At 39.0% G+C, this 10,679-nt stretch overlaps 1 protein-coding gene across 3 annotated transcripts in view; it reads right to left on the bottom strand.

Moving 5' to 3' along the window:
* LOC106872319 (uncharacterized) overlaps positions 1–10,679 on the bottom strand; it is a 65,898-nt gene that overhangs the window by 37,097 nt on the left and 18,122 nt on the right. The gene's annotated exons all lie outside the window — the stretch shown is intronic.

The raw sequence follows: 10,679 nt of genomic DNA, 5'->3' as shown, positions 1-10,679 counted from the left end.
TGAGCTAAACAGGAAGTCTCTTTGTGGTCACATAACCTGCTAGAAATAACAGCCAGATTCTCCACGTTAAAACACTCTTTAAAAAGAAGAAGAAAAAAAAGACAATCATGAGGGTCTATCACAGGCGTAACACCTCATCTCTGATCAATTTGACCAGCTGTCACTGTGTGTCTTGGGTAGACATCAGACTGGGGTTAAACACAACAGACAAAAGTAATAAATTTATTTTCAGCAACTCATGTGTTTCTGAAGACAAAACACTGATTTGCCTTTGTTAAAATCAAGTTTGTGCTCATAAACATTCCGTCAGTGACAAATATTCAGTTTTTATAGTTAAACTACTTGTGGTAAACTCTATTGAAAGCAACTGACTGAAACAAAATACACACACACACACACCTTTCAGTTTCTGTGTAACAAAAACCATTGACAATACTTAGGCCAGCCTGGGGTTGTAGAAGAAGATGGCAGCAAGGCATCTTGGGTAAGTATGTTTTACTGCAGCCCTGGGTCAACCAAAACCTTGTGAGTGAATTTCGTAGACGGAAACAATGTACCATATATATATATGTGAGCATGTGTGGTTGGCATTAGGAAGGGCATCCAGCTGTAGAAACTCTGCCAAATTAGATTGGAGCCTGGTGTTGCCATCCGGTTTCACTAGTCCTCAGTCAAATCGTCCAACCCATGCTAGCATGGAAGGCAGACGTTAAACGGTGATGATGATGATGTGTATACTGACAAACCATGAGAAACAACAAAAGAAGTAGAGTCCAATATTGTTTCCTAATTAATGTTGCCATGTGCATCAGGCTTTTAACCGTCAAATTATTGGAAGAGAAATTTAAAGTCTTGAATGTAAGTCTCAATACTTGTACTGTTTAAGAGATATACAATTTTTAAATCAGCAAAATATTATGAAATTGACTCAAGGCCCATGAGTTTCATGCATGGCACTTATGGACCTTAAAAGACCCCTTGGAATTCAGGAAGGGCATCCAACTGCAGAACACTGCCTCAGTAATATATTTACCTGACTCATACTAGCATGGAAAAAGAAGAGGATTTATACGAGGAGAGTTAAGTATGTGTGTTTGTGTACACACACACACACACAATTTATATATGGATAGTTAAATAAATGTTAGTATTCGGCTAACTAAATGACCTATTAGTGTTTCCATAAAATTCAGATATAATGACAATATCATAGCAAAGTTAACCAAATGACCTGTCAGTGCTTCAATGAGTTCCAGATATATTCAAATTGCCATGGCAATGGTGGGGATGGGCAGAGAGAAAGAAAAAGGGAGAGAAACATAGACTGTTAATTATATTACTATATGTTGTACATTACATATGGTTCAACACATCGGGAGCCAGTTAAATAGTCAGTAAATGTGCATGGACATGTATGGGATTCTTTCACCATCCCATTACAACTCTAGGTGTGACCCAACAAGGGTTCCACCATATGATATGCTCAACCTGCTAGAAATAGCAACCAATTCATCCATAACCTTTTTAATTACCATTATTTTAGTTGATAATAAAAATGAAGTGAAATATATCCTGTGCAGGTGTTTAAATTGGCATTGTGAACCACCAAAATGACAAAAAAAAAAAAAAACATGGTTTAGAAAACACATCAACAAACATTTTCTATCAGTTACTAGAACTATGCATTTTGATTTCAAATTTTGATACAAGGCCAGTAATTTCAAGGAGTGGGGGTAGGTTGATTACATGAAACCCAGTGCTTAGCTGGTACTTATTTTATTGACCCCACAGAAGGATGACAGACAAATTCAACCTCAGTGGAATTTGAACTTGAAATGTAAAGACAAGATGTCGGCTGAGCATTTTGCCAGGTCTGCTAATGATTCTGCCAGCCTGCCATAATAATGATAATAATAATAATAATAATAATAATAATAATTTCTGCTTTAGGCACATGGCCTGAAATTTTGGAGGAGGGAACCAGTTGATAATATCGACCCAAGTGTTTCAATGGTACTTAATTTATCAACCTCGAAAGGATAAAAGTCAAAGTCAACCCTGGTGGCATTTGAACTTAGAACGTAAAGATGGACAAAGTGCTGCTATGCATTTTGTCCAGCATGCTAATGGTTCTACCAGCTTGCCACCCTAATAATAATAATAATAATAATAATAATCCTTTCTAATAAAGGCACAAGGGTTGAAATTTTGGGGGAGGGGGAAGTCAATTAGATTGCCCCCAGTATTTAACTGGTATTAAATTTATTGACCCTGAAAGAATGAAAGACAAAGTTGACCTTGGCAGAATTTGAACTCAGAATGTAGAGACAGACAAAATGCTGCTAAACATCTTGTCTGGTGTGCCCACGATTCTGCCAGCTCACCACCCGACAAGAACTAAGCATGTTCACAATAAATGCAGAACATCAGTCTAACAAGAGAAGCCTCTACATGGTTGTTAGACTTGTTGCAAATAGCAGCCAAAATTTCCTCAAATCACATCCTACTAAGTAGATAAGAAGGCAGTAGATGGAGTAGTTTTAGATGCACTATATCTAAACAGGGACAGGGTAGGATGGTTGTCAGGATGGTCACCGATAGGATTTTTGTCATAGGTCTACAGGATCATGGTTGACACGGGACTATACAATAGCTTATTGCAACTTATCTCTCTCTCTCTTTCTCTCATACACAGTGTTGCTTTATCTCACCACCACCACCACCCTATCTTATACACACTGACATTTTGTGTTGTAGAAATGTTTATAGCCATTCCTACCAGGAAGAACTTTTATCGTATGTTTTTTTTTTGTATTTCAATTGGGCACTCTAATTATCGTAACAGCTAACAACACAAGGCTTTCTTCAGCCCTCTTGTTGCCATATTTCATTTAAACTACACTTCTTTGTTTCAATAAATTTGAACAAAGAACTATCAGCAGTCTCAAGTGGAGACCGGTTATCAGAAAGGCTAACCCCATACCAATATGATTATCAGAAAGGATAACCCCGTATCAATATGGGTGCTTCCTATGTGGCACTAACAAGATACTGCAGCAGAAAAACCTCCCGTATTTTAAATGGCCATTGGTCTGGCACCAGTGAAGTGAAGCAAGTGATAGCAGTGTCTTCTAGGAGCTAATATTCTACCATTTTTGCTATTAAGTTACCATCATGGTTTGGACTGATACACATCACATGTTTGGTGTTAAAACATTTGTCAATTGGTAAAAATGTGAGAGGGCTTTTTGCTGCCCCTTGAAGGTTAGTAAATCTGTCCAGGTTTGGTTACATTCAAAGTTGTGTTCATCAATTTCATAAATGTGGGCTTCAGAATATCTTGATGTAATGTCTCTCAAGAAATCTGCACAGCAGACATTTTGGTGAGAGAGAGTGAAAGTAAGAGGGAGAGAGAGAGCGTAAGTGAGTGAGTGAGTGGGCACGAGTGAGTGCGGGAGAGAGAACACGAGTGAGTGAGGGAGAGAGGGCACGAGTGAGGGAGAGGGGGAACGAGTGAGGGAGAGGGGGCACGAGTGAGGGAGAGGGGGCACGAGTGAGGGAGAGAGAGAGAGAGAGCACGAGTGAAAGAGAGTGTGAGCGAGAAAGAGCATGAGAGAGAGAGAGCGTGAGAGAGATAGAACATGAGAGAGTGTGAGCATGAGTGAAAGACTGAGCACGAGTGAGAGAGTGTAAAGGAGAGAGAGAGAGAGAGAGAGAGAGAGAGAGGATGAAGGAGAGAGAAGTGGGTGGGTTAATTCAAATAGCATTTTATTTCAATTATTAAATCTAGGCCAAAAGTGTTGAGCAAATGACAGCTTACACACCCACCCACCCACACACATTGCCTGGTCAAATCTTCTTCCTGCTCCACTGCTAGGATGAGGTGCCACATGGCAGAACTAAAACTCCAATGAAATCAACACTTCCCAACCGTATGTCGGTAACTTAAGTACCAGTTACGCACTGGGGTTGATGTAATCGACTTATTCCCTTTGTCTGTCCTTGTTTGTCCCCTCTATGTTTAGCCCCTTGTGGGCAATAAAGAAATAAGAAATGTGAGGGGGGGGAGAAAGAGGGAGATGGGGTCATTGTAAATTACTTGGCCCTTTTACATACAGAGATTGTACAGATCAATGTATTTTTTAAGACATCTGGATGTGATTTTGAGGAGAATGAGCTACTTTTAAAAAGCTAATTGGTGGTGGTGGTGGTTGGTGAAGTAAATGGTTCCCATAGCAGGGTATATTTGGTTACACTTTTGTTCCCAGCTGACCACATGAACAAATATTATAGTCTTGAGATTAAGGTAACAAACATCACCAACACCAAACACACTTAGAACCCACAAACCATTGAGGTTATCTATTGACAAAGTGCTTGCTCCACTTGCTAAAAATAGCAAGCAAACCGCCTTCAAATACTAACCAATACAAAACAAAAAAAACAAATCTTAAAAAGCAAAAAAGATATTCAATAATTTTAGTTACAGCTGTGTCTGGATGAGATGGTCACAGCTGGAAAGCCTTTTGATGATCGCTAAACAACAACACTATAACTCTGCATTTTATCACTGAGTAAATGATAGAAAACTGTCATGTGATGTCCAGACAAGGAGACACACGCACTCACACTATCACACTATCACACACACACACACAAAAGGCTTCTTTCAGTTTCCGTCCACCAAATCTACTCAAAGTTTTGGTCAACTCGAAGGTGTAGTAGAAGACACTTGCCCAAGGTGCCACACTGAGACTGAACCCGTGAACCTAGACCCATGTGGTTGAGAAGCAAGCTTCTTACCACAGAGCTGGTAAATATCAAAAGACAACCAGAAGTAGCGAGGAGAAGGAAAGCAACATTAACCAACGAGAAAATGAGTCAGGGCTGGGTTTCTCAGTTTGCTAGAAATAGCAGCCAAATATTCCTCAAATCACATTCTACTGACTTGAATAAAATAAATCCTTGTGTAGTAAGAAGTTTGCTGCCCAACTATATGGTACAATTCAAGGCTCACAAAAGTCTTGTGCTTGGTAGACGAAAACTGAAAGAACCGTGTCGTATGGTTCCAGGTTCAGTCCCACTGCATGGCACCTTGGGCAAGTGTCTTCTATTATAGCCTTGGGGTGATCAAAGTCTTGTGAGTGGATTTGGTAGACAGAAACTGAAAGAAGCCAATAGTGTATGTGTATGTGTGTGTGTGTGTGTCCCATCATCGCTTGACAACTAGTGTGTGCTTACATCTCTGTAACCAAGCAGTTCAGCAAAAGAGACTGATAGAATAAGTACTAGGCTTAAAAAAAGTGTTGTGGTCAACTTGTTTGACTAAAAACCCTTTAAGGTGGTGCTCCAGCATGGCCACAGTCTTATGACTGAAACAAGTAAAAGACAGAAAAGAAAAAAAAAATAGATAAATGAGGACCAAGATAAACTGTCCAAAAACAAGACAGGATGGTCATTGCTGGAATGTTCTGATATCATATCTGTGTAATCAGAGCTGACCTGATTGGGAGTGGTGGTACAACAACAACTACAACAACAACAAAAATCATTAAAAAAAGCAACCCTCAACATGTACAAAAAAACAACAACTGGTTAACAGAAAAAAACAACAACAATAACAATAATGGTTTCAAATTTTGCCACAAGGGCAGCCATTTTGGTAGGGTGGGGATAAGTCAATTACATTGACTCGGATAAAAAGGCTAAGTCGACCTTGGCGGAATTTGAACTCAGAATGTTGCAACGGGCGGAAAACCACTAAGCGTTTTGTCCAGCGTGCTAACAATTCTGGCACCTCGACCCCTTAATAATAATTCTTTCGACTGGAAGCACAAGGTCCAAAATTTTTGGAGAGGGAGCAAGTCAATTAGATCGATCCCAGTACGCAACTGGTACTTAATTTATCGACCCTGAAAGGATGAAAGGCAAAGTCAACCTCAGCAGAATTTGAACTCAGAACGTAAAGACATGAAATATCGCTAAACATTTCGCCAGGCATGTTAACGTTTCTTATTTCTTTATTGCCCACAAGGGGCTAAACACAGAGGGGACAAAGAAGGACAGACGAATGGAGTAAGTCGATTACATCGACCCCAGTGCGTAACTGGTACTTAATTTATCGACCCCGAAAGGATGAAAGGCAAAGTCGACCTCAGCGGAATTTGAACTCAGAACGTGACGGCAGACGAAATACCGCTAAGCATTTCGCCCGGCGTGCTAATGATTCTGCCAGCTCACTGCCTTAATAATAATAATAATAATAATAATAATAATAATAATAATCCCACACTGCAACAATTAATGGATGGAATCAAATGGTGTAGAAATTCTTTCTACTGCTCAAATTTTTACAACAGAAAATATCACAAAAGGAAAGAAGTTGAGTCATGTGGTGGTGGTGGTTGGTGGGGAGAGATACCCTTCCTACTCCATCCCCCCACCGTCTTTACTTCCTCTACCGCTCCATCCACACCACCACCACCACCCCAGGCACCATTCCTGCTGCTCTCTACATTGCAGTTAGCTCTTGCAAAACATTTTCAACAACTCCCAATGAAATTGAAAACCCCCTTTCTTTTCCAACCAGCCAACAAGCCAGGCAACAGAAACAAGGAAGAATTTCACCAGTTCAACACCCACACACCCACACACACGAGAGCAACAAAAGCCCAAAACAAACAAACACATAAAAAATAAAATAAAATAAATCAATACCATTTGAAAAAAAATAGTCTTGAGTTTGTGGAGTCAGAAACGAGTGATTTTCAGAAAACTTTGATTAACAAACTTCCTGCTCCCTGTCGATATTAGTGAATTAAAAGTAAACCCATGCGCTACCAATTCTGCGCCAGCTCACCACCATAATAATAATAATAACAATGGTTTCAAATTTAGGCACAAGGGGAAGGGATAAGTCAATTACATTGACCAACAGTGTTCAACTGGTCCTCATTTCATTGACCCCCCACCCCCACCCCGACAGGACAGGGTGAAAGGCAATGCTGAACTTGGCAGAATTTGAACCCAGAACATAAAAAGACGGCTGAACTGATGCTAAGCATTATGTTTGGCATGCTCACAATTCTGCAACCTTGCTGCCTTAATAATAATAATTTCAAATTTTGGCACAAGGCCAGCAATTTAAGGTGAGGGTGAGAGACAAATTTGTAATTCATAATGCCATATGTAGCCTCTATGTGGTCAGTAGATCTGCTAGAAATATCAGCCAAATCTCATAGTACTTAACAAAAACAAGACAGATTACATAATGTCATCTAACATATTCGGGAAAAAGAGAAAAAAAAAGACAGGATAGTCATGGTTGGAATACATTTGATCATAATCCTGTTCAGTCAGGGTTGGCCAGGAGCTAAACATAACATTTATTATGAGTGTGAATGCATGAGTGTGTGAGAGTGAATGAGTGTGTGTGTAAGTGTGAGTGAGTGTGTGTGAGAGTGAGAATGAGTGTGTGAGTGTGTGAGTGAATGTGAGTGTGAGTGACCTGGAGCTAAGTATAATATCTATTATGAGTGTGAGTGAGAGTGCATGTGTGCACAAACAGCCTTAGTCTGGCTGAGAGGGTCGTTTTGTAAATGAAGAAATGGACTACAGCAGTTTCCAGTCTAATTTAACAGGGTTATGTCTTTTACAATTTGTGTGTGTGTGTGTGTGTAATAAATATTCCGTTTTGCACAAAATGTGGCATTACTACATTACAACAGAGAAAGGGGTGGTGAACAAGTACAGAATGACAGGAGAGGGAGGGGGAGAGAGAGAGAGAGAGAATGAGCACGGAATGGAGAGAATGGGAACACAATAGAGAAGAGAAAAGTGAAAAAGAACATGAAGAAGAATGAATGAATTTATTAAGTATATTAGTATATGTGTGTATACACACACACATGCACACACACGTTGAACTTTGGCTCTGCAACCTGTCACGTCTATAGGAATTTTCTAGTAATTCTTTAAATGAATGCACACACATGTGTGTGTGTGTGTGTTTGACTATGGAGAAACTAGAGATGCTTAGCTTCTTATATATAGTTTTATTTTGTGTGTGTGTGTGTGTGTGTGTGTGTGTGTGTGTGTGTGTGTGCGCATGTCTGTTTATATTTGTGTATATTTATATATATATTTGCGCTTACGCACAAATCTCTATCTATAAACTAGAATCCGTATATTCTCAGTTTCTACAGAAACCCACAACAGTTGGTTACTGAGGCTGCTTTTAAATCCCAGCATTGAAAACAAAAAAAAAATGAAAAAACAAAAACAGAACAAAAAACAGAAAATGAATAAATAGAAAGAGAAAACACAAAAAACCTGAAGAATACAAACTACTTCTTTGAAATTTACCAATTCTTTTCTGGCAATTTCCTATTTAATCTCTCCCCATCCTCCTGCCAGACATTCACTTTCTAAGTATCTAGTCACATTTTAAACATTTATCGTAGAGTCATTGATAAGAAGAAAAACAAAACCAAAGAGAAAGAAAAACAAACAAACAAACCCTTATTTGAAAGTAAGACAAAAACACATTGTTCTCCACCCCCTTCCCTGACATACCAAAGCCGGGGTTTCATTAAAATATGACTATTGTTTCCACTTGGCAATGATGCGAGACTGTTTTCACAAGGAGGCTGTTTTGTACTGCCATAGCTAACAACTCAAGGTCTATGTTCGAACTGAAAACATCTTTAACCCTTTAGCATTCAAATTTCTTTCTCAAATGTATTGCTTATTTATTCACATTGCTTTGAACTGATCAGGTATTATCTCATAGTTTTAAGATTTCAATGGTGTACTTCTATATTTTTAGAACGACATTGTGGGACAGGTGTGTGAGGCTGGATCTGGCCAGTTTGAACAGAAAATATGTGGAGGAATGTTGACCTGCTGGGGCCAAGTCAGTGGGGTAGCATCATTCAAAAGCTAAAACAATGTAAAGCACATTGTGACCAGCAATGTATAACATTACAAGATCACAATATACACACACATACATTCTTTTTGTACCTTGAGGGAAAATCCTGATACCTCGTCTCAACCATCCTCTGCCTCTTTCTCACTGGCATAGTCATGTCTTCTCTACAGCAAGACCCCTGTTGCTGTCCTTCTCTTAACACCCAACACAAAGCTGCTGCCCTCAATACTGCACCCTCACTTCTACTTGCCCATGCTAGTTTCGGTTGGATGGAATTTGAGGCAGATTTTCTATGGCTGGAGTCCCTTCAGGTCACCAACCAGCCCTCACCTGTTTCCATCATCATCAATCATCTAGTGTTTTAAATCTGGGTTTTGTCCCCATTAACAGGGGGTGGCCGGATCTACCACAATGCCATAGCAACTGAGATAGGCAGGTGCAGCCCACCCCAACCTTTGGGCTGGTTGGTACCCATTCTCCTTTGCTATCATGAGGCTTTTTTGGAGTTGGATTTTCTAGACATGAGTGGTCCCGAGACCAAGGCCTCTACCATGATTTTTTAAGAAATATGGTAAAAAAATAGCTCAAGAAGGCAGGGACGCTACTCCCTGAGACCCCTTTTGGAGCCCCCTATCATATGCAAGGGAGATAAATGAAGTATAGTAATATTACCCCATGGCCAGACTTATTCACATTAAGATTGGGAATGAAGAACACATGTGTAACAGTGATGCTTGCTTACAAACACTGTATGATGCAATACAATAAGTAACACACACACACACACAAAGGGTTTCTTTCAGTACCTTGCCAACCAAATCCACTAACAAGGCTTTGGTCAGGCTGGAGCTACAGTGGAAAAATCTTTCCCAAGGTGTCATGGATTGGGACTGAACTTGAAAGTTTTAAAGGAATCTCAGGAATTGAGTTATATACAGGTATGTATCTATACATGCATGTTTGTGTGTGTATGTATATACACACATACACACAGTTCAAATTTACAGAAAACAAAAGACGAAGACAGGTGAAGGAACAACAAGCAGGTGTATTAGTTTAACACTAGGAAAGGATGGAAAAGTCTTTTCATGTTTTGAGCCTAAGCTCTTTGGCAGAATGGATTGAGAGGAACAAAAATGTGTAGGGATTAACAGTTCAACACTATGAAATATATATATATATATATATATATATATATATAGTATGGTATTACTGAAAGGAAGTTTGGCTGCTATATTTTGACAGGTAAATGTATAGTAACTGTATGACTGTAATAGATAATTATGTCAAGGTAACATCATGAAATACAAATAGTTGATTCATTCTAACTCAAAATGATAAAAATAATATTCGTTAAGCTGATGATGTCCTTTCCTCGTAATTATTTCCATTATATTTAATGCAGTGAGCACAAAGAGAAAGAAAAAAGCTAACTTAACTATTGTTTTCCATGTGAATGGCATCTCTGAGTAAATTTTCTGATTCATCTTGTTAAATGTGTGAAATTGTCATGGTTACTCATGTAGAATATTGTATATTTTACTCAGTGATTCTCTTATCACTACTTCAGCACATATGATGAAATCTACACTCTGTTGAGGAGGTATAATAAGACCAAAACAAGTTTGGAGTTGTCTCCTATATTAATCCAGAATAATTGTAACAATTATAGTCATTGAACTAATCTTGCCTTTCTACTCATTGCACAACGAGTTTTCTTAAATAATTTTTTTGATTTGATGTTCAT

Source organism: Octopus bimaculoides, chromosome 14 (genome assembly GCF_046866305.1).
Source record: "Octopus bimaculoides isolate indiv1 chromosome 14, ASM4686630v1, whole genome shotgun sequence".
In the NCBI taxonomy this organism is placed as follows: Eukaryota; Metazoa; Mollusca; class Cephalopoda; order Octopoda; family Octopodidae; genus Octopus; species Octopus bimaculoides.
Note: the sequence above shows the minus strand (reverse complement) of the source record. Positions and strands in the feature narration are given on the sequence as shown.